This window comes from Erythrolamprus reginae, chromosome 11 (assembly GCF_031021105.1).
Source record: "Erythrolamprus reginae isolate rEryReg1 chromosome 11, rEryReg1.hap1, whole genome shotgun sequence".
In the NCBI taxonomy this organism is placed as follows: domain Eukaryota; kingdom Metazoa; phylum Chordata; class Lepidosauria; order Squamata; family Dipsadidae; genus Erythrolamprus; species Erythrolamprus reginae.
In genome coordinates this window covers 13025613-13051304 of record NC_091960.1, presented here as the reverse complement: position 1 = coordinate 13051304, position 25692 = coordinate 13025613, and the positions used below count along the sequence as shown (strand labels likewise).

At 39.7% G+C, this 25692-nt stretch overlaps 1 long non-coding RNA gene across 1 annotated transcript; it reads left to right on the top strand.

Annotated features, from left to right (window-relative positions):
• The first annotated feature begins 241 nt into the window (after positions 1 to 241).
• LOC139173927 (uncharacterized) lies at positions 242 to 16059 on the top strand. The gene is made up of 3 exons (XR_011560265.1): positions 242 to 3543; positions 7731 to 10214; positions 13928 to 16059. It is a non-coding gene; the product is annotated as an uncharacterized lncRNA (long non-coding RNA).
• Positions 16060 to 25692: the final 9633 nt, after the last annotated feature.

Here is a 25692-nt window from a genome sequence, read left to right as displayed (position 1 = left end):
AATGCAGACTGCAGAGTGTTGGTGTGACATGGGCATATTTAAGGAAGCCCATGATTGCTCTCGCAGCTGCATTCTGCACGATCTGAAGTCTCCGAACACTTTTCAAAGGTAGCCCCATGTAGAGAGCGTTACAGTAGTCGAGCCTCGAGGTGATGAGGGCATGAGTGACTGTGAGCAGTGACTCCCGGTCCAGATAGGGCAGCAACTGGTGCACCAGGCGAACCTAGGCAAACGCCCCCTCGCCACAGCTGAAAGATATTTCTCTAATGTGAGCTGTGGATCGAGGAGGACGCCCAAGTTGCGGACCCTCTCTGAGGGGGTTAGTAATCCCCCCCCCAGGGTAATGGATGGACAGATGGAATTGTCCTTGGGAGGCAAAACCCACGGCCACTCCGTCTTATTTGTAGTTAAAATGTCGTGAAGTGCACCATGCTGACAGATGTTTACTACCCCAATAAAGGAGCCAAACCTTTTTGAAATATTGATGGAGGCATGAGTAGGAAAAGAACTATCGTCACGTTAACCTATTTCCTTAGTGGGATTGTTTCATAATAGTCCCATTGTTCAAAATAACACAAAATCCAATTACAGGTTGTCCTTGACTTATGACCCCAAAGGACCTTAAATATTTTCCGTTGTTAAGCAAAATAGCTATGACCTTTCTTGCCACAAGTTATCAAGGGAATCACTGCAGTTGTTATACTCATCTGGCTTCTCCATTGTCACTGATTGTTAGAAGGTCACAAAAAGTGATCGCATAACCCCGGGGCACTGCAGCTGTCATAATTATGAACGAGTTGACAAGCATCCGAATTTTGGACACATGACCCAGGGGAGGCAGCAACAGCCATAAATGTGAAAACTGGTCATAAGTCATTTTTATCAATGCCATAGTAACTTCACCTAAACAAATGTTTGTAAGTTAAGGGCCACCTGTACGAAAAGCCCGTTTATGGTACTTTTTGGATAGTGTGATATATGAAACACATCTGAAATAATACTGGACAAACTTATAACACCGATATCCCTCTCCCTCCCCCCCCTTTATTTTGTCATGTTTTGAATATAACTTAGTCATGAACACCATTACTTTAAGTTAGATACCGTATTTTTTCGGAGTATAAGACACAACTTTTTGCCCCTTTTACTCTGAATGTAGCTTTTTTCCCCAGCCGTAACAAGGCACACACGATCTTCCCAACTTGCAGTTTTTTTCATTGCTACTCCCACCAAATAATGTTTTTTTCCAGCCCTTTGCAGGATGTTTTTCAATGCTACTTGCTCCGAACAAGATTTTTTTAACCCCTAACCAAGGAATAAAATAATGTGCTGAAGCTGACCAGACTAAAGACGCTAGCCAGATGAATACCTGATAGGCAGATTTCCACACACATATCCCAAAAAAACTAAGGTGCATCTTATACTCCGAAAAACATGGTAGTTAAACAGTCTTAAAGCAGTTATAAAACAAATACACAGTACTTTTCAAAAGTGACTTTTGTTTTTAACAAACCATAAGGATAGGTAGGGAAATCTTGATAATTGCAACACTGATATATCGAGAATGATAGTAACAGTTTTTAAAGTCAGTAATTTTTTATTTATTTATTTATAACACTCTTTCCCCCTCCTATTTGCCCCTCAACAACAACCCTTTGAGCTGGGTTGGGCTGCTTCATATTTGTCTTGTGGGTTTTGACTATGTCTTTGTATAGGGTATCTTTTTATTCTAATAAAAGATGGGCTGCAATCTCACATTGCATTTCAAGTTACAATTTTACTAAATATATTTGATTGAATGAAGCCTAATCAATTGGGCTAATATATTACTTCAGGAACATAAACCACGATTTACAAATCAGAGCGGCTGTTTTTATTAAGTGTCACAAATAATCAAACCATATTTCAGCAGATACATTCCTGAATTGTCTTCTCTGGGGATGGGACCAGTGAAGAAATTTGTGCTGATGCATTTCAAAAACACTTGTAGTATTACACAAGTGAAAACAAAATAAAATCTCTGGAGGATCACTGGTCTGACTTCCAGACATTCAAGTACCTCTTCTCCTCAAAATAAAATGAATGTTTATATAACCGTAGTAAATTGGTGTTGCAGCAATTGATAATACTGGATGGAAGAAACAGACACTCTTAAGTGCTGATAAATTGCATTCTGAGTTATCGACCACGAATGAGTTGCAATTTTGCAGCAACGCCTAGAAGGACTGCATATTCCTTAATGCTGGAGATAAGCACATTTCAGAATGAATCAATGATACAGTTTCCTTTTTAAATAATTTGGAATAAATTATTGTGGTGGTGGGTAATCACGTGATTTTCTGTGCTGTTTTTATTTTCACTTTCAGGCAGTTATTTTAAAAAGTTCTTTGCATATGGACTGTATATCAACTACAATTTGAGGTTACTTCAGAAATCAGAGACATCCAGTACAAGTGGCGTTTCCACCTTAAATACAGCAACCTCTTTAATTAAGTTCTCCCAAATAAACTAAAGATTACATTTCGTATGAGCACCTTTCATCTGACCTCGTTTCAGCTTACTTAAATATCTAAATGGGCCATTAAAATGTCCATGTTCATGTGGCATTGTGTTCTTTAACATTTGGCATTGTGTTCTTTACCATTTGGAAATATTTGCAGGGCAAATGTTTTACCTAATTTCTTCTGACTTACATACTTTGCATATAATACTTGGAAATTCTGAAGGTATCAACAATGCTAATTTAATTCTTATCCAATACAAGTTTCTGGAGCTTTCAAAGATTTTAATATATCCTGTTGCCTTTCTGAAAGCAGTTGCACCTTATCCACTTTGGTAATTTTCCAGAATTTGGATTAAAGTTTTAATATGTGACCGAAATTCCAAAATTTAATAAGTTGATAGCTAACTGGAATTTCTAGATTACATTTTGGAACCTGGTGGTATTTTTAAATCAACCTCCCCACCCCAAAAAAAATGTTTAGCTACAATGGATCAACTTGGATAGTTTACAGAAATCTGAGTAAAGCAAGTTTAGTCTTAATATTTAATCAATCTTCTGTATTCCAGTATTAATTATGAGAACAAGAAAAGATTGCATCTTTACAAAGTGACACTTCCTAGTATTAAAGATGATACCATTAATGTGGTTAATTGAGAAATACAAATATGTTGATATTACAAGATATGTTTGCTTGGCAGTATTGCTTTTACATTTCTAGTATCCAGAGACAAATTACATATTTTTATCAGCACACTGTTTTTGTTGGTGATTAACCATTTTTTTATTAATCTGTCAGCAAATTCTGAATTTCAAATGTTTAACTACCTTATTAAACATAACATTAAGTTTCTATTTAACATGGCCATGAACGAGCCACTTTTTAGTTATGCTTAGTTCTACCCCCTGAGATTTATTTATAGAGTCAATTCAACTCTTGAAGAACTCATCTCACCTTAGCTGCTTGGTATCCAGTTGGTCAAAGTTGCTGTCTCCGTGAGAGGAAGAGGTCAGCAAATCAATGGAGCATCTCATATTAAAAGGTAAAAAAGAAGTTATTATAAAACTATGTTATGCAACTAAAAGATATTTGATAAATGGGGAAGAAGAGGCCAACCCCCACCACAACACCGTAAGGAAATCATACTAAAAAAACCCACTAAAACATTTTCAGAACAAATGAAATTATCTTTCTCTAAAATCTATATCAAAGGGATTTCTGTTGTTCAAATTCAATAGGACTTGTTCAGTGAGATTATGTCTCAGGTTCTGTCCTGGGTATCTGTAGGTAAAGGATTTTTAATTGGATTGGGAAACAACTTCTGCTGCTGAGATCATAGTTCCATCTAAGCTGAGCAGTGAGCAATCGCTCACTTAAAAATCATCATCAACTCAGAGTTTTCCAAACCTGCCCAGAAGCCGAGAGGGAAGGAGAGAGAGAGGAAGAGAGAGAAACAGATAGAAAAAAGAGAGGAAGGAAAAGAGAAAGAAAAAGAATGGGAGTAAGGAAGAGAGAAAGAAAATCAAAATCTAGTTTGAAAGTAGCTCAACTATTTAAGTGGCATTTTGATATTGATAGAGTTGCCCTATTATGAGCTCACTGTTAAAGACACACAGTACAGTATTTTATTTATTACAGGGTGGGTTTTTTGTTTGTTTGTTTGTTTATTTGTTTATTTATTTATTTATTTATTATTTCTGTGCCGCCCAGTCCCGAAGGGACTGCCGCTCAGACACTATACTTTTCCGCCCACCCCCAAAAAAATTAGAGGGAACACTGGCTGAGATATTAGATTACTATCACGAGTCATTCAATAAATAATACTTAATGAACTCAATCTGTATAGTCTGGAGGACAGAAGGAAAAGCAGGGACATGATCGAAACATTTAAATATGTTAAAGGGTTAAATAAGGTTCAGGAGGGAAGTGTTTTTAATAGGAAAGTGAACACAAGAACAAGGGGACAAAATCTGAAGTTAGTTGGGGGGGAAATCAAAAGCAGCATGAGAAAATATTATTTTACTGAAAGAGTAGTAGATCCTTGGAACAAACTTCCAGCAGACGTGGTTGGTAAATCCACAGTAACTGAATTTAAACATGCCTGGCATAAACATAGATCCATTGTAAGATAAAATACAGGAAATAGTATAAGGGCAGACTAGATGGACCATGAGGTCTTTTTCTGCCGTCAGTCTTCTATGTTTCTGTTTCTAACTTGGTGGACCACTAGGTCAGACTCACTAGAATTTGTTTCACAGGTTATATTCTGTGGGATTATATTTTACTTAAGGAAAAGTAAATAAATATATAAAACTGTCATTTCCCCCAGAATACATTCTGACAGTACGTTTTTCGCTGGTTATATAGTCCCTATGAGTTGATTAGGGTTGGCATTTTCCTACTGAATGTCAATAATTTCACTGCTTTCAGCAGTGAATTTACATAAGCAGGTTGAAATTCTCCAACAACAGCTTTCGGTGGGAAAAATCAAAACCCTTTTCAGCTAAGGCAATTAGTGCTGATTTTCAAATCTCAGCAAATCATAGATGATTAACATTTATTGCGTAATGTATCCGTATAGAATAAAACTACATTTCTGGAACAGTCATATGTTATAAATAAAATAGAGTGTTCAGCACCTGGTTATTTGAAATGCACCCTAAAAACCAAGAATAAAACAGGCAAAGCATGTCAGCATATAGATAGTCCTCAACTTACGATTGTAATTGAGGCCAAAATTTTATGTTATGAGTCATTTGTTAAGTGACTTTTGTTCCAGGTTTCTTGCCATAGTTGTTAAGTGAATCACTGCAGTTGTTAAGTTAGTAACACATCTAAGTGAATTTATTTATTTATTTATTTATTGGATTTGTATGCCGCCCCTCTCCGTAGATCCGGGGCGGCTAACAACAGTAAAAAAAAAAAGCATGTAAATCCAATACGAAAACAACTGAAAAACCCTTATTGTAAAACCAAACATCCATCCATACAAACATACCATACATGAATTGTAAAGGCCTAGGGGGAAAGAATATCTCAGTCCCCCATGCCTGACGGCAGAGGTGGGTTTTAAGGAGCTTACGAAAGGCAAGGAGGGTGGGGGCAATTCTAATATTCGGGGGGAGTTGGTTCCAGAGGGCCGGGGCTGCCACAGAGAAGGCTTTTCCCCTGGGCCCCACCAAATGACATTGATTTGTTGACGGGACCTGGAGGAGGCCCCCTCTGTGGGACCTAACCGGTCACGGGGATTCGTGCAGCAGAAGGCGGTCTCGTAGATACCCTGGTCCGGTGCCATGAACGGCTTTATAGGTGATGACCAACACTTTGAATTGTGACTGGAAACTGATCGGCAACCAATGCAGGCTGCGGAGTGTTGGTGTAACATGGGCATTTTTGGGAAAGCCCATGATAGCTCTCGCAGCTGCATTCTGCACGATGTGAAGTTTCCGAACACTTTTCAAAGGTAGTCCCACATAGAGAGCATTACAGTAGTCGATCCTCGAGGTGATGAGGGCATGAGTGACTGAGCAGTGAGTCCCGGTCCAAATAGGGCCGCAACTGGTGCACCAGGCGAACCTGGGCAAACGCCCCCCTCACCACAGCTGAAAGATGTTTCTCTAATGTGAGCTGTGGATCGAGGAGGACGCCCAAGTTGTGGACCCTCTCTGAGGGGGTCAATAATTCCCCTCCCCCAGGGTGATGTCTTCTGTCTTCTCCATTGATCTTGCTTGTCAGAAGTTTGCAAAAGGGGATCACACGATCCCAGGACACTGCAGACATCATAAATATGAGCCAGTTGCCTTAAATTTTGATCACATGACCAGGGAAGTGCTGCAATGGTCATAAGTGTATAAAATGGTCATAAGTCACTTTTTTTCAGTAACTTTTAACGTTCACTAAAGGAACTGTTGTAAGTCGAGGAATACCTGTATTAGCAATAGCACTTAGACTTGTATACTACTTCATACTGCTTTAAAGGAATCTCTGAGTGGTTTATAATGTCAGCATATTTTCCCCAGCAAGCTGGGTCCTCATTTTATCAACCTTGGAAGGATGGAAATCTGAGTCAACCTTGTGCCTGGTGAGGGTCGAACCTCTGGTAGTTGGCAGAATTAGCCTGCAATAATTGGGAGAAGTGAAATTGCAGTTTCAGTTTTCTATAGCTCTCTGCCTTCATTATTTCATGGATGCATCACCTCGAGGTTCGACTACTGTAACGCTCTCTACATGGGGCTACCTTTGAAAAGTGTTCGGAAACTTCAGATCGTGCAGAATGCAGCTGCGAGAGCAATCATGGGCTTTCCCCAAAATGCCCATGTTACACCAACACTCCGCAGTCTGCATTGGTTGCCGATCAGTTTCCGGTCACAATTCAAAGTGTTGGTTATGACCTATAAAACCCTTCATGGCACCGGACCAGGTTATCTCCGGGACCGCCTTCTGCTGCACGAATCCCAGCAACCAGTTAGGTCCCACAGAGTGGGCCTTCTCCGGGTCCCGTCAACTAAACAATGTCATTTGGCGGGGCCTAGGGGAAGAGCCTTCTCTGTGGCGGCCCCAGCCCTCTGGAACCAACTCCCCCTGGAGATTAGAATTGCCCCCACCCTCCTCGCCTTTCGTAAGCTCCTTAAAACCCACCTCTGCCGTCAGGTATGGGGGAACTGAGATACTCTTTTCCCCCTAGGCCTTTACAATTTATGCATGGTATGTTTGCTTGTATGTATGTTTGGTTTTATAATAAGGGTTTTTTAGTTGTTTTAGTATTGGATTTACGTGCTGTTTTTTATTGTTGTTGTTAGCCGCCCCGAGTCTACGGAGAGGGGCGGCATACAAATCCAATAAATAAATAAATAAATTTAACAACATTCTAGCATGTCCTAGAAATTGTCCTAGTGTAAGAGCCCCCCCCCCCCCCCCGGAATATTGATGTGGGTGCATTTATGCGCGCACACTACCCTCAAGTACTTTATATTCCTATTCATGTAACAGTGAAAAAACACAAAACCCAGTTCATGCTTCCTTTTGTTTCTTATGTTTCAGAAAGTTTTTTAAAAAAATTTCTCCCAGACAAGCTACACTATGGCAGAAAATATTTATTTTCTTGCCTTTATTATTTTTTATCAATTACTCAAGGTGGCAAACATACCTAATACTCTTTCCTCTTCCTGTTTTCCCCACCACAACAACCCCATGGGGTGGATTATAATTATCTGTATGTTTTCAATATAGGTGATATGCATTTTTCACAAACATTCGGAACATTTCAGGTAACAGCACACAATCTAGCAGGAAGAAAAAGCAGGCAAGAAAAACAAGGTAAGGATTAGGAGGAGCAAACATTTAAAAATAAAAGACAAACGCAATTAAAGCAGCATATACTTTTCACCTTAAGCGATGCATTAAAGACTCAAAAACCCCTCTCTGCTAAAACCATTGCAAGAACAATGAAATGGCATATAACACTAATTTAGATCCATATTGAATCCTGGTGGCTTCAGTTGATGAAATCAACTGAAGGTATTAGATACCTTCTTGAAAACTATTGCGTTTCAGCTATGAAAAAGGAAAGCCCCATGTTTTGCCCTATTAGGAGAGGGTTAGAAACAATTGGATATGTAGAATGCCTTCTCGCAGATTTATAGAAAACACATGGACTAGTGTTTTTTTCCCCTGCTATTTTTTTTCTTAATATCAGGCAGCTGGAAAGTGTAATTAATAACAGAATCTCATAGATACTTATTCAAAATTAATAGTGGGGTGGGTTTTTTTGGAAATAGAAAGCTGGACTAAATAGATTGTTCATTGGATCCAGCTGGCTGTTCTTACATTATAATTTAAGGCTCAAGCATCTGTGCTTCATATTATAAATAGACAGTGGAAGGGTGATAGATTTTGTGTTAGACGTTTCCATGGGGGAGAAGAAGAGTTCTTAAACTCAAAGTAGAAAGCAATGCCCAGAGAACCTACCAGTAAACTACAACTCTCATCATTGCTTACCATTGGCTGTAGTGATTGGGGCTGCTGGGTGGTAAAAACAGTTATCCAGTATAAACCCACTTGTTTTGTTTTAATGGAATTTTATATATGAAGAACATGACATATGAAACTCTTAGCTCTTTTTTGGGTTCCTTCATATACACAAGTCATTGCACAGAACGATATTTTTGACCTTGCTGTGTTGATTGTAAAGGGATAGCAAGCAGAACACAAATTTAGCTAACATGTTTCTGACCACTCCACCAACTTCTGACTTGACTTCTAGAGACCACCGGTGAATAGTAATCCTGTTACCACCACAACTTACAGCTGGAAGGGAAGATTAAAAACAATAGTTCTCAAAGAAAAGCAAACAGTTTAATTAAAAGCTGGGTGATACCACACATATCTTTATCCTGCATTTGAGTAAGGCTTCTTTTTTCATTTAACTCATTCAAGTCAAATCTTTTGATGAGGATCTAAATAAATAATGTCTGTGGCTTCTAGGGAAAGACCTGATGGCATTTCTTGTCTAGCATTACTGGTAAGAAAGAAAACGTCCATATTAGCAAGACGAGATACTCTAGACCAGTGATGGAGAACCTATGGCACGAGTGCCACAGGTGGCACGCGAAGCCATATTTGCTGATACACGAGCAGTGGTCCTAGCTGAGCTCCAATGTGCATGTGTGTGCCAGCCAGCTGATTTTTGACTCACACAAAGACTCTGGGAGGGCATTTTTGGCTTCTAGAGAGCCTTTCGGGGGGATGGGGGAGGGTGTTTTTACCTTCCCACAGCTCCAGGGAAGCCTTTGAAGCCTGGGGAGGGCGAAACACAAGCCTACTAGGCCCACCAGAAGTTGGGAAACAGGCCATTTCCAGCCTCCAGAGAGCCTCGGGGGGAGAGGGAGCTGTTTTCGCCTCTCCAGCCATTGAATTATGGGTGTGGGTACTTTCACATGCATGATAGCATGTACCAGTGCTCTTTTGGCATCCGAGGAAAATAAGGTTTGCCATCACTGCTCTAGACCAGGGGGGACATGATCGAAACATTTAAATATATTAAAGGGTTAAATAAGGTCCAGGAGGGAAGTATTTTTAATAGGAAAGTGAACACAAGAACAAGGGGACACAATCTGAGGTTAGTTGGGGGAAAGATCAAAAGCAACATGAGAAAATATTATTTTACTGAAAGAGTAGTAGATCCTTGGAACAAACTTCCAGCAGACGTGGTAGATAAATCCACAGTAACTGAATTTAAACATGCCTGGGATAAACATATATCCATCCTAAGATAAAATACAGAAAATAGTATAAGGGCAGACTAGATGGACCATGAGGTCTTTTTCTGCCGTCAGACTTCTATGTTTCTATGGTTGCCAAGGTTGGGAAACACTGCTCTAGACCATCAGTTGTATGCATTTTTATTCTCTCCAACTAATTGAATAATGCATCTAATATTTTAGGATCAAAAGGTTTGAATTTTTTTGCTTAAATATAAAAATATCTTTTCCCCATTCAATTGTGTTCTGAGTCTTGGAAGACTGCCTGGACAAATCCCTGCAGTTTTCTTTGCAAATTTTTTTTAATCAAAAGTGGTTTGCCATTGCCTCCTTCCTAGGGCTGATGAAGTGACTGGCTCAAGTCATCTAACTGGCTTCAAGGCAGGACTAGGACTCGCAATATCCTGGTTAACCTTATGGCTTCACTGCTACACCAAACTGACTATCCAATTTGGTGAGCTTCCTTTGTTTGTATGATACATTTTTACATTATAAACTTCTTTCGTTTCAATTAACTTTTAGTTTTTTTAATGTGTGAGGAAGGGGAAATGAATTATTAAACAAATAGTGAATATTTATATTAAATGTTTGTAGTGAATTACTCTGGGTTTTGGGTAGCAAAATCCCAGTATACCACTCAAGCATGAATCTTGGAAACATAAAATTATGCTCCCTGTTGTAATACTATTGCATAATAAAAGTTTATTTTTAATGAGAGTTCACCTCTATCAAATTTGCATGCTGTGAAAAAAGCCCAGTAAATACCTTACAGACTTGGACAAGTAGGAGCAGTGCTTGCAGGTAAGAAAGAGATTTTGTGTGTATGTCGTTTTTGTTCCTTTTGTGTTTTCTTTAGTGCACACATATATATTAAATCTGTAATGTATCAAGTGATGCATTAAATTTGTATTTAATGGAACTGCTCCATTATGGTAGGAAAGTATTAGATGCTGGCTGATGAGCTCTGTGCTTGTTTCCAACAAACAAATTGGCTTCTTGTTAAATGATAGCAATCACTTCATCCTATTACTTGGCTATAAAAGTGTTCAAAATAACCCACATTTTAAAATGCACAAGCCTTTGCGATAGAACCAGAATTTCAAATATCCTGTCAAGATAGGGAATCTAGGATGACTCAACATGGCCCTCTTGTCGCAGGACAATCCGTGTGGGATAACAATGGAATAAATATTATCCGACATTGTTTCTTCTACATTGCTTCCATTTTTTGTCAATGGAAATGTCAAAGAAACAGTGGTGGATATTATTTTATCACATTTTTTATCACAAAAAGATATTGACAAAATTGAATGGGTCCAAAGACGGGCTACAAGAATGGTGGAGGGTCTTAAGCATAAAACGTATCAGGAAAGACTTCATGAACTCAATCTGTAGAGTCTGGAGGACAGAAGGAAAAGGGGGGACATGATCGAAACACTTAAATATGTTAAAGGGTTAAATAAGGTTCAGGAGGGAAATGTTTTTAATAGGAAAGTGAACACAAGAACAAGGGGACACAATCTGAAGTTAGTTGGGGGAAAGATCAAAAGCAACATGAGAAAATATTATTTTACTGAAAGAGTAGTAGATCCTTGGAACAAACTTCCAGCAGACGTGGTTGGTAAATCCACAGTAACTGAATTTAAACATGCCTGGGATAAACATATATCCATTGTAAGATAAAATACAGGAAATAGTATAAGGGCAGACTAGATGGACCATGAGGTCTTTTTCTGCCGTCAGTCTTCTATGTTTCTATTAAGTTATGTCACATGGACTGCCTTGCGGCATAATGGCTGAGTTATTCCATGAGGACTTGTCCGATGGTGAATTGGCCATGGCAAGTTGTCCCATTCCAGTCAAGAGAATGGGTAACAGTGCATTCTAGATCTTTGGGGTTTTTTTGCTGGCTCAGGAATTCTGGGAGGTGAAGTCCACAGGTCATAAAAGGACCATAGTTTCTTGCTCTGCCCTAGAACATTCCCATACAAGCTAAGTTTTATGACCGCTTTTCCCAACCTGATGCTCATCATTGTTGGAAGGATGGAAAAGGAAGTAGGAACTGTCCCTCCATCAAAGGTATGTCTTATGCAGCTGGGGAAAACCTCCAATGAGGTAAGGGCGCACAAATGTTAGACTGCCACCCACATCTCTCAAACTCAGGGTCCCCCTTTACGTTTGCCTTTGGTGGAACTTCTTGCATCTTAGATAGAATTAATAAGAGCCACGTTCAGTCTGGCTCACCAACTAAAATTAAGTTAACAGAAGCCATATCTTAACTTAGTCTTCTCCTGGAGTTCCTCAGTACAGTGATACCTCGTCTTACAAACGCCTCATCATACAAATGTTTCGAGATACAAACCCGGGGTTTAAGATTTTTTTGCCTCTTCTTACAAACTATTTTCATCTTACAAACCCACCGCTGCCGCTGGGATGCCCCGCCTCCGGACTTCCGTTGCCAGCGAAGCGCTCATTTTTGTGCTGCTGGGATTCCCCTGATGCTCCCTTTGCTGGGAAACCCCACCTCCGGACTTCCGTTGCCAGCGAAGCGCTCGTTTTTGTGCTGCTGGGATTCCCCTGATGCTCCCTTTGCTGGGAAACCCCACCTCCGGACTTCCGTTGCCAGCGAAGCGCTCGTTTTTGCGATGCTGGAATTCCCCTGCTGGGATTCCCCTGCAGCATGGCAAAAACACAGAAGTCTGGAGGTGGGGTTTCCTATGGAGGGGATCCTCAGGGGAATCCCAGCAGCGCAAAAACGGCTGGCAAAAGGGGTGAATTTTGGGCTTGCACGCATTAATTGCTTTTCCATTGATTCCTATGGGAAACATTGTTTCATCTTACAAACTTTTCACCTTAAGAACCTCGTCCCAGAACCATTTAAGTTTGTAAGACAAGGTATCACTGTATCTTTCTCCTTCTGGGTTCCCTGTCACTTTCCCCACCCTCTGACAATCCTGAGTGTTGAGCAAGGACCCCCCAAACTTGGCAACTTTATGACTTGTGGACTTCAAATATGCTGGTTGGAGAATTCTGGGAGTTGAAGTCCACAACTCTTAAAGTTGCTAAGTTTGAAGACCTGTGGATCTGTAGACCAGTGCCAGGTAAAGTTTAAAGAAAACTGGCAGTGTTCACACTATGGTGTTTTAATATCCCACAATTGCTTTATGATTTGCAAAATATGCTGGGGGTATTTAGGCCATAGAGCTCATTGACCTTGTCAGTTATTTATAAAGAGACAACATGTACTTTCTGATGAAATAAGTTTGGTCAATAGAGCCCATTGTTGCAATTTCTTGGTTAGCCCCTTCCAAACCTGGTGCTATGTAATCAAATAAAGGTCAGTACATGGAGAAGTCTACATATGTGTCACAAAGCAAATTCAGCACAAATATATTTTATTAAAGGTAGGAAATACTATTAAGAAAGTCAGACACTTACAGTTTGTCGTTTCAATTTGATGTTATGATTTGTGATGTAGGTTGCAAACTGTAAACATCGATTGACACGAACTTTAAATTACAAAGAAAACAAACCCTTAAACCACTGATACGTTTTGGCACTAACAATTACATCAAAAACATATGGATAAAACTTTAGGGAAATTTACACCACCTATGTGCTTAAACCACAGGCCGCAAAGCATGAAAGCCCCAGCTCTAACGCTGGTCTTCTCTTCTTACCACTCCCCTTTTGCTCCAATTTCCTATCCCCCTTCCCCTTATATCTCTCTCCATTCTTCCCCAACCCCCTACCTTTCTTCTTTTCTCCCTCCCCACCTGCGTGTACTATATAAGTAAATTATAAATGTTAGAATGTATATTATATATATCCCTTTTGCTTTTCTGTACCCTGTTTTTAATGTATATATTCAATAAAAATATTTTTTTTAAGAAAGAAAGAAAGTCAGACACTTTATATGGTGCATTTGGCTTCTGTTCCTGCATTACCTGTCTATCCCATTATCTTCCCTAAGCATTCTGGAAAATAAATAGAACTAAAACTCTTGCTATTGGAACGTCATCACATTTTTATTCAAAGTTGTATGAGAGGCTGTTAAAGTTATTTTCTGTATAGAGTTGGGCTAAGATCTTGGATCAGGTTTCTTTCTTTAATGGCAACAACCATGATCATGTCTTGCTTATTCTGTGAAATGTCCTGACATTTCAGAAATATCAAAAGGGGTAGCCAGAAAGACCCCTTTGGGGATGCGATGCTGTGGTGAAAACAGCTTCCTTTCATTTGGGATAATGGCAGCGCCAGAATGAGGACATCATCATCCAGACCTGGGAATACCAGTGGTGAGTTAGCCTGTTCAGCTGACCTCCCCCCCCCTTTCCTAAGTGATTATAGAGTCAAGAAATCTGAGAGACAAGGACAGTCCATCTATGAGCAGCCACATATCCAGCCGTGAAATCAAAGCTAATTGGGACAAAACAGTAGAATTATGATACCCAGGTGCTTAAGGGCCACAAAAGCCAATTTGCAAAATCCCCACCTTAAAAGTCACAAGCTTGCTGTTGAAAACCATTTGACCGTTTCAGACAAATGAATAATGTCAGCAGATAGCCTTCATAATTATTTTATGAATTCTGTTTTAGCGGTAAAGAATAGGCGCAGAAATTAGGAAGAGTTAGGGCTTTGAGATCTTAAGAACAACTTGTCCAAGAGATTCTTTGCCAACCTGCTGTTTTCTTAATGTGTTGGACTTCAACTCTTGGTCAGCTAACTCAGTGGTCTCAATATTTATGGAAATCACCAGGCTGGCAAGGCTAATCTGAACAATATTAATCCTAAAACATTACAGATGAGGGCAAATATTGAATTTTTACTCATCCTCACTTAAAGGCATATCCTGCATAATCACATTTGTTTTCTATACAAATATGCAGTGGTACCTCTACTTAAGAACTTAGTTCGTTCCGTGACCAGGTTCTTAAGTAGAAATGTTTGTAAGCAGAAGCAATTTTTCCCATAAGAATCAATGTAAAAGCAAATAATGGTGCAAACCCATTATTTGTTTGTTTGTTTGTTTGTTTGTTTGTTTCTTTGTTTGTTTTGTCCAATACACAATGAGGGTTTTAGTGTGTGTGTGTGTGTGTATACACACACACACACACACACACACATAGTAAAATACATGATGAAGGTTATAGAGGAGATACTCATAGTAAAATATATCTAAGAAAGAATAGAAAAGAAGATATAGTAATAGAACATATCAATGAGAATAGAAGAAGAGATATAGGTATAGAAGAAAGGTATAGGAGATATAGGAGAGTAATAGGACAGGGGACGGAAGGCACTCTAGAAAGAACGGGAGGACAGTTTGTGCCGAAGGAAGAAGGTGAGGTGAGGTGAATAAAAAACTTTAAGGCTTAAAAAAGAAAAGAGGGGCTCTGAGGCGGTGAGGCGCGAGTCTGCCTCCTGTACATTGTGCCAGAGAGAGAAACCCAGGGGGAATGGCAGGAAACTACCTGGGCCTTCGTGCTACTCTCAAATTTCCTGGGAAATTTTTCCGGGCTCGGGTTCTTAAGTAGAAAATGGTTCTTAAGAAGAAGCAAAAAAAATCTTGAACACCCGGTTCTTATCTTGAAAAGTTCTTAAGTAGAGGCGTTCTTAGCTAGAGGTACCACTGTATATTATTTGTATCCAAAGCAGGTTTTGGACTTTCCTGATCTTGCCCTCTAGCTGAACAAGATTAGGAAAATACACCTGTTTTTCCTGAACCCTTGCATCTCTTATGGAAGGTCAAGCTTAACAGGTTTAAGCTAACTGGTACAACAAGGCTATGTAAGCCAGATGTGAAGCCTTGCGTTCTCTTTGTGACTGGTTCTCCGACGATGGACAGGCACGAGTGAACTGGGAGCATCCACCCCTGAAATGATACATAAGTGCCAGAACCTGTTTTATGGACTCACAGCTTATGTGGAGCAATTCTATATAGATAGACAGCTATTACTATCTTCCCACAAGTTTTGTCCTTGAGCTTATTTAGGATTCCCCTCCCCCCTTTGGGCTCAAAAAAGAGCATCTAACTTGTTTTTAAAATGCAGGCATTGGAGAATTAATGATACAAACAGGACATATAACTGAGCTGTTGACCTTCCTCAACATATTACCATTTGTATATTAATTTATAGCCCAATAGATGTTTGCCACAATGCCAGGTAGGTAGAATTAACTACAGCAAAGAAAGTAATTGTTGGGAAATCATTATGCTTTTTTATTGGTTTATTTTATGTCCTTTTATGTTGTAAATGGCTAGTTTCTCTTTAAATAAATATTGTTTTTGAAATGTCTATGCTCTGTGTGGGTTTTTCTTCCTACAAGTTTGCGCAGAGAACATTACAAGGGTACACAATGTTTTTCTATTGCTGATGCTCAGTTACTGTGACATAGTAAGCTTCCTGGATTAAAACAACAACAACAACAAGCTGTGCATGAAGCAAAAGACGACTCAGAGGAAGAGGAAGAGGAAGTGACACGTGCGACATTTTTGAAGCAAAGAAAACCATTGTACAATCACCTCTTAAAGCCTGGGTCGCATCTGCATTCTTGGTAGAAGATACAAAGTTTGATGACATTATGCACAAAAGTGGCAATATAGCCCAGAAATTATGCCAGGGAGATAGCTATGTGTATTATCCCCCAAGATCTGGGGAGAAAAGAATTTGTGGCACTTCAATCTAAAGTATAAACTATTTTTTGTATTGTAGTCCATTTCATCAGATTGTCAATAGGCAGAAACCGGTTCAATTGCACTTCAATTGCTTTGCATCTGTTTCTGTCGTCTTTTTCCCCCAGCGGCTTGAATTTTGATTTCTCTCCTTTTATCCTCACATTGTGTCCCCATCGAAACCACTATGGGAACTTCAGCGGAAGAGTAGCTAATAAATATACAGAAATTTCACTCTTCAGCTATACAAAATTAGAGAGCTTTTCATTTCCTTTTTCATATCTAGGGAGAATGCAGTAGGAATACGTTTTGTTTGTCCTGCAAGTTAAATGGGGGGCTGTTTCCTTTGGAGCTGTTTAATTTTCAGAAAACCAGTGGAACTTGCACAATTCTGTACAGTGTGAAAAGGAATCAATTTCCCCCTTCTGAAAATATTTTCTTAAATCTCTAATGTGGCGCCACTGAAGAGATAACAATCCATTTTTTTTCTTTGGGTGTTCTTTTATTTAAGCAAACATTCCTATATTACTGTGACACTGATGTTCCTGGTTCAAATTACAGTCCTTAGAAAACCTAATTAAAAAATTGTTGAAGTCTTTAGATAGTTGGGTTTTTTTTAAAAAAATTAGCAATAACCAAAAACTCAATAACTTTGAGATGAGAATGGTTTTTGTTCTTATGCAATTGGGAAAAAAGAAGGCAGTAATTATTGAGGCCGCAGAATTGCTCGTGACTTGCTGTCAGAAGCTGTCTGAAAACAAGATCTTTTGCATTGGTGAAATATTCTTTCCTGCCCTAAAAGATGGGAATACAGTGATACCTCGTCTTACAAACGCCTCGTCATACAAACTTTTCGAGATACAAACCCGGTGTTTAAGATTTTTTTTGCCTCTTCTTACAAATTATTTTCACCTTACAAACCCACCGCTGCCGCTGGGATGCCCCGCCTCCGGACCAGCGAAGCACCCATTTTTGCGCTGCTGGGATTTCCCTGAGGTTCCCCTCTATGGGAAACCCCACCTCCAGACTTCCGTGTTTTTGTGATGCTGCAGGGGAATCCCAGCAGCACAAAAACGGGCGCTTCGCTGGCAACGGAAGTCCGGAGGTAGGGTTTCCCAGCGAGGGGAGTCTCAGTGAATTCGCAGCATCGCAAAAACACAGAGGTCCGGAGGTGGGGTTTCGAAGCACTCATTTTTGCGATGCTGGGATTCCTCTGCAGCATTGCAAAAACACAGAAGTCCGGAGGTGGGGTTTCCCATGGAGGGGAGTCTCAGGGGAATCCCAGCAGCAGAAAAACGGGCACTTCAGCTGGCAAAAGGGGTGAATTTTGGGCTTGCACGCATTAATCGCTTTTCCATTGATTCCTATGGGAAACACTGTTTCATCTTACAAACTTTTCACCTTAAGAACCTCATCCCAGAACCAATTAAGTTTGTAAGACAAGGTATCACTATCACAAATTTTGTGTTCACTGTGAAAGGTACAACATGCTCCTTCTAAGAACCAAGTCTAGTTTTTCCCAAGGGTAAAAAAAACGGGGGGAAATTGCAGTACATTTTAACTTTTCTGAACATCAAAATTAAAAAAAAGTTTTACTATAAAGTAAAAGTTACGGAAGGAAGCTAGCCATTTAGAAGTACCATCCCTTGGGCCACTAGGTGGCATTAATAGTGTGAATAAAACGTTGCTTTTCTCTTGAATAATTCAAGGATAGAATATTTCAAACATTTCTGCATATGGTGGGAGTCTATAAATCTTCATACTGAAAGCATGCCTTTTATTTTTAAGCAACCATAATCATCTGTGCATGCTTCTCCCTGTTAGTTTCTGTCAATTGTCTACCATAAACAACTGTTCATAAAAAGAATAGTCAATTAGGCCACTTCAGGAAAGTTAATTGAAATCAATACATTTGCTGGGCCTTTTTGTGTTTTCATTAGCTGTGTTGAACCGCCATCTTCCACTACTTGCAGTCTCTTACCCCCCTTCCAAATCTGCCCTGGGAGGAAAAAACATAAATGAATGGAGTTGAATTCAAATCACATATGTTCAAAGAGACCAAGTGAATAGCAGATATGAAGAATGAATCTCCAGTGCGCCTGAAGATCAGTTTGTGTCACCTTTATGAATAAACACATTTGAGCATTCTGCACATTATTATTATTATTATTATTATTATTATTATTATTATTATTTATTAGATTTGTATGCTGCCCCTCTCCGTAGACTTGGGGCGGCTTACAGCAATGATAAAAACAATATTTAATGACAAATCTAATAGTTAGAATCTAAAATAACAATAACACATTTAAAAAGTCTAAAAAACAAGAAACTCCAATATATGAAAACATACATACAATCATATCATACACAAAAAACTACATAGGCAGGGGGAGATGCTTCAGTTCCCCCACGCTTGACGACAGAGGTGGGTTTTAAGGAGTTTAGGAAAGGCAAGGAGGGTGGGGGCAGTTCTAATCTCTGGAGGGAGCTGATTCCAGAGGGTCGGAGCAGCCACAGAGAAGGCTCTTCCCCTGGGTCCCACCAAACGACATTGTTTAGTTGTGTTCCATTTGCACATTGTGCTCCAGTTCTTTAATTTGGGGTTTACAAGTAAATTTCAGGTGGTTCTATGAATGGGGGGGGGGAACTTTCATTAACCTATAACTACTATTTATTTATTCATTCATTCATTCATTCGATTTTTATGCCGCCCTTCTCCTTAGACTCAGGGCACCCTAGAACATGTTAGCAACAGCACTTTATAACAGAGCCAGCCTATTGTCCCCACAATCCGGGTCCTCATTTTAGCCACCTCGGAAGGATGGAAGGCTGAGTCAACCTCGAGCCGGTGATGAGATTTGAACCGCCGACCTACAGATCTACAGTCAGCTTTAGTGGCCTGCAGTATTGCACTCTACCTGCTTCACCATCTCGGCTCTTTGAACTGAAAAGGGGTCCATGACACAAAAAGGTTAAAAACGTCTGATTTAAACAGGGAGGGTGAATTATAAAGTTAACAGCCAGGTTATAAAATGGGGGTCTTCCATAACACGAGCTGTAATGGCTCCGCTTTCAATTGCTACCTGCTAAGGTGAGCCCCTCACCTGATGTAAAGTGTCAGTGTATACCCAAAGCCTTCTTGTGTGCACTTAACCTTCACCGATGAAATTGGAATTTTTTTCCTTACACCATATTTGATGTATCATGGTGGGATCGGGCAGAGCTGAGCAATGAATTGGGAGAAATTGGATTTTTGTTTTTATACCGCGTTAATCCTACTCCTTCCTATCTCAAAATGACAGGAACATTCATCACTAATGTTTGGCAATTATCAGAGGAGGTTCTGAAGGCCATGAAAAATACATTTGGGGCATCAACCTTAGGTCATTGGATATGCTGACCTAGTTCTATAACATTTGCATCAAGAGTTGCCCTCACATCCACTTAGCTTTTAAGATAAATATTGCTAAGGAATAATCACCCTTTGAAAAATCAAGAATAGCTAGCACTTAAATGAAACCCGGCTGACCTTACTATTTTCTCAGAAAAGGCTCCATTGGCCTATGATATGGGGAAAGCTGAGTGCCTGGGTGTTTGTGATTTAAGCAGAAAGCTTTGGAGAAAAAGAGACAAGGGTGTCTTCCACTTGTTAAAAAGAGCTAGGTCCTACGTGCTGCCAAAACTCAGCTTATAATCTTCAGTTGTCAAAAAGTACCTTGTACTAAATAAAGAACTATTTGAGTAGGCTGTACTTAGGATGCTCTTAAAATTAATGCAGGTTTCTGGGGGTAGCCATGTCATCATTCACTTCCCCCTACCCCATTTCCCTTTCTGCTTCCTAAAAAAAAAATACCCGAAGAAGGCATACAAAATTAATGGAAAGCTAGTACTTTCATGGGGCTTGCTTATCCTCTGGTTCGGTCAATTCAAATAAGGTCTGTATTTAATATTGGTGAGAGGGGAGGGCAGGTCTGAGAACTTCTTTATTTATTGGATTTGTATGCCGCCCCTCTCCGTAGACCCGGGGCGGCTAACAACAGTAATAAAAACAGCATATAACAATCCAATATTAAAACAGTTAAAAACCCTTATTATAAAACCAAACAGACAGACAGACAGACATACCATGCATAAAATTGTAAAGGCCTAGGGGGAAAGAGTATCTCAGTTCCCCCATGCCTGGCGGCAGAGGTGGGTTTTAAGAAGCTTACGAAAGGCAAGGAGGGTGGAGGCAATTCTAATCTCTGGGGGGAGTTATTTCCAGAGGCCCGGGGCCGCCGCAGAGAAGGCTCTTCCCCTGGGTCCCGCCAAGTGACATTGTTTAGTTGAGGGGACCCGGAGAAGACCCACTCTGTGGGACCTAACTGGTCGCTGGGATTCGTGCAGCAGAAGGAGGTTCTTTAAATAGACACATTTGTTGACAATAGATTTAGGGAGGGAATGTTTATAAAAGTTTGGTTTTTTTAAAGAAAACTTATAGTACTGATGATGTAGGAAAATGACACAACTGCTCTCCATATTCAGCAGTCATGGCAGGTAAGTATGGCCTCTGAGATTTGGGGGTCGTGTCCCCCAAGCTTTCGTGGCACACTTAAAAAAATAAAAGAGTGAAAGGAAGCAACCAGTTGTTTAGGCTCAAAAATTAATATATTAAAAGTCTGGTGACAGATAAAAACTGTTAGTCTCAGATCTCATTGCCTGGACTGGACTGAATGTTGATAGGATTAATTCAGGCTGACAATTTCTCTACCCTCAAAAGAATTTGTTGCAAGTTTAGCATCAGCCTTCATTATTTTTAGCAAGCTCTGTTTGTTTTTGTTTATAAAAGCTTGTTCCAATATAACACAGTATGTGTGATTTTCCGTCCTTCTTTAGCATGATAATTTCTGTGCCCAAAATGTACATAATCAGCTCAATGTGAGCATAAGCTATGCTGATAAATTCCAAAATTAAGCTGGTGGATGTGTTCACAGGAACAAAAGCAAAATTACACTGAATTCTCCTTGAAAACATTGTTTGGAGTAAAGCTTTTGAGTTGAGTAGAACATAAAGGAACATTTATTTCTGATGCTGTCTTTAAAAATATTTTAAGATGCATGTATCTGTCGAATAAGATGACAGAGGTGTACATCCTCAGTACATTTATTTCTTCATCCCATATTTTATTTCTTATTTTAAAAAATCCATAAAATACCTTTTCGGTCCCTGTGTCAGCAGAAAGCCCATTAACATTTGCCAGAAGTAATATATTTTCTTTAACCTTGATCAAATAAACCAATTTTATATTCCTTTCTTCTCCTAACAGTCTTCAAATATTATTGGAAGGGTTTATTTCATTTCTTATTTGTCCTACTGCACAGTTATTCAAGACTTCGATAAGTAAATACACTAGCTGAATTATCCTATCTTCTTGGCATTTTGTCTAGAAGAATTTATGCTGCAGTTGCTACAAATGCAATCATTTTTGAAATGTTTGTATTCCAGAGGGCCCGATTCTTGCCCAAGTTTGCCCAAGAGCACCTGGATCCTGGAATGATCTCCAGCCGTTGAATTAAAAGTTTAGGTTCTTTAAAAAAAATCAAAACTTCCTCTGAAACTTAATGCAATGAAGGGCCGTTTGATGCTCAAGTATGTCAAGAAGAAATAAATTTAATGACCTATCTTCCTCTGGAAAACATTTGTACCTTAGCATGCCCCATTTTGGGGGCTTCTTGTTTAGGCTTTTTTCAGCCCATTTTCTAGGCTTTTTTCCCGGCCCTTTTTTCCAAAACAATGGGCTGAAAAAACCCTTAAAAATGAGTAGATTAAAAGGCTGGAAAGAGCCCCAAAAAGCCCAAAAGTGAGAAGCATGGAGGCCAAACTTGTTTGTAGTTGTTTTATCTCTTCAAAATTTAGATGCATCTTTAACAGGTGCGTCTTATAGTCTGAAAAATACAGTAAGTGGTTTCATAGTCAAACTACAGTCACATGAGCCCTGAGAACATTTTCATTTGATCACAGTGGTCCATTTCCTTCAAACCATGTGACCTGGTAAGAAAGCACCAGGGAAAATTGGAAGAAGATTGTATGCTCCAGTTCAAATCACTTCTAAAACCTAGCAATGTTCAACTTGCCTTTTTTATTTATAGCACATGACACCTTTGAAAATTGTACCTGTGCTTAGGATTCTCTAAGGCCACTGGGCAAGACCTAGCTCTTGCCAAGTAAGTTATGGAGATAGTTGCACATTCAGCTCCCTTCACCTGCGTAATCATTAATACAGAATTTTGCACACAACAACTTAAAACACAAGGTCACTTAAGAATTCAGAATTTGACATTTTCCCAAAACTATAAAACTGGCACTTTTAGCACTTAATGTGTTTCTTTGAAATGCATGTGCTGAACCTGTTGTTTTTCTTGTGGATTTGTTCCCACCTATCACCTGTCAATAAAAAATAATATTTCCCCCACTCAGTGACACCAAAATATATTCATTGGATCTTATGAAAGTGTTCCTGCAGTGTGATTGAAATAAATCTGCAACCCCAAGTGCCTCCTTAGCAAACCCTCCATACAGGTGGGTTGTATTTTGTTTTTAACTAACCCCTTGTCAGAAGTTGTTTTCTGGATAACAACATCTGCCTGCCTTCTCAGTTATTCAAATTTGAATAAAAGATATCTGAATCCATGCATGAAAACAGTTGAACAGGAGCTACTCTTGACTCTTCTAAGCAATTTCATATTTCAAAAAACAGAGTGACAGCTTCAACCTCGTAAAACAATATATGCCACACTGACTGAACAGTTTAATGGCTAATGAAACTTTTCAAGGTTGCAATTCCATTGTTTCCCACATTCTTGGATTGAAGGGGATGCGCACAAGGTAAGTGGAAGTGATCAAAGTATTCCTTTGATCGCTGGTGAAGAACATTCATTATGCTAGACTATAGAGTATAAAATCTTGTATTCCCTTTTCAATCAGCCATCTTTTTAACTACGAGGCTTATGGCATACAAATTTAAATAACTAGACAATCTGTGACCCCTTGTGTTCATCATTTTAGATAACTTCCTTATCAGATTAACATAAGAACATAAGAAGAGCGATGCTGAATCAGGCCAAAGCCCATTGAGTCCAGCATTCTGTGTCACACAGTAGCCCACCAATTGTACATGGGGATCTTGAGCAGAAAGAGAAGGCAAAACCCTCCCTTTCCCTTGACCCCCCCAAAAATGGTACTCAAGGGAATCCTGCCTGCCTCAACCAACATAGAGGCGGCACATGGACATCTGTTTCAATAGCCACCGATACACTTGGCATCCATGAATATGTCTATTCCTGCCTTGAAGCTATCAAGGCTGACAGCTGTCATGACCTCTTCTGGAGGTGAATTCCATAAACCAACGACCCTCTGGGTGAAGAAATATTTCCCTTTATTTGTCCTCGCTTTCTTACCTATGACCTTTAGGGAGTGCCCGCTTGTCTTACTATTGTGTGATAGAGAAAATAATTTTTCTCTATCATTTCTATCCCATGCATGATTTTATACACTTTAATCAAGTCACCCCTTAAACGCCGTTTTTCAAGGCTGAAGAGACCGAGGCATTGCAACCTGGTTTCATAAGGGAGGTGCTCCATTTCCTTGGTCATTCTTGTTGCTCTTTTTTGCACCTTTCCCAGTTCTATTATATCCTTGAGGTGCGGTGACCAGAACTGTACACAGTACTCCAAGTGTGATCTCACCATCGATTTGTACAGGGGCAACACAACACTTACTGACTTATTTTCGATTCCCTTCCTAATCATGCCAAGCATTGAATTTGATTTATTTATTTACTGCTGCTGCACACTGGGTTGACATCTTCATTGAGCTGTCCACCAAAACCCCAAGATCCCTTTCTTGGGTTGTCTCAGAAAGCTTGGTCCCCATCTGTTGGTAGGTTATAATTGGGGTTCTTTGCCCTGATATGCATCACTGCACTTCCTCAATGCTTTAAATCAGGGGTGTCAAACTCAAGACTCACTGGCCAGATTTGGCCAACAGGGTGCTTAGATCTGGCCCATGGACCTGGAAACAGCAAAGGACAGGCCCGCAGTGCCCCTGCTAGCGAAAATGGAGCTCAGAAGGGCCATGTGTGCCCCTTCCCCAGCTCTGTTTTTACTGGCAGAGAGCTATCGAAACAAAATGAGAAATGTTTCCCCTTTTTCATTTCAGCATTCAAGAAGGGACAGCAAAGGAGAAAAAGGAAAGACAAAGAAAAAGAAGGGAAGATGGGAGGAGAGCAAGGAAGTGTTAGCAAAAACTTCAGAAGAAAAGGATTTAGGGGTAGTGATTTCTGACAGTCTCAAAATGGGTGAGCAGTGTGGTCGGGCGGTAGGGAAAGCAAGTAGGATGCTTTGCTGCATAGCTAGAGGTATAACAAGCAGGAAGAGGGAGATTATGATCCCGCTATATAGACTGCTGGTGAGACCACATTTGGAATAATACTGTGTTCAGTTCTGGAGACCTCACCTACAAAAAGATATTGACAAAATTGAACGGGTCCAAAGACGGGCTACAAGAATGGTGGAAGGTCTTAAGCATAAAACGTATCAGGAAAGACTTCATGAACTCCATCTGTAGAGTCTGGAGGACAGAAGGAACAGGGGGGACATGATCGAAACATTTAAATATGTCAAAGGGTTAAATAAGGTTCAGGAGGGAAGTGTTTTTAATAGGAAAGTGAACACAAGAACAAGGGGACACAATCTGAAGTTATTTGGGGGAAAGATCAAAAGCAACATGAGAAAATATTATTTTACTGAAAGAGTAGTAGATCCTTGGAACAAACTTCCAGCAGACGTGGTTGGTAAATCCACAGTAACTGAATTTAAACATGCCTGGGATAAACATATATCCATTGTAAGATAAAATACAGGAAATAGTATAAGGGCAGACTAGATGGACCATGAGGTCTTTTTCTGCCGTCAGTCTTCTATGTTTCTATGTTTCTAAAAAAAGGAAAGAGGAGAAGAAAGAATGAATAGGATTTGAAAAAGAAGGACAGGGAGGGAGGAAGTATTTTAGTATGTTTAACATAATATAAGTATAAAGTAGAGATAGAAAAGACAAAAAGACATTAGGACAGGGACGGTAGGCATGAAGGTGCACTTATACACGCCCCTTACAGACCTCTTAGAAGAGTGGAGAGGTCTATTGTAGATATGTAAGGTTGAAGATTTTGGGTTTGGGGGAAGAAACAACAGAGTCCGGTAGTGAATTCCAGGCGTTG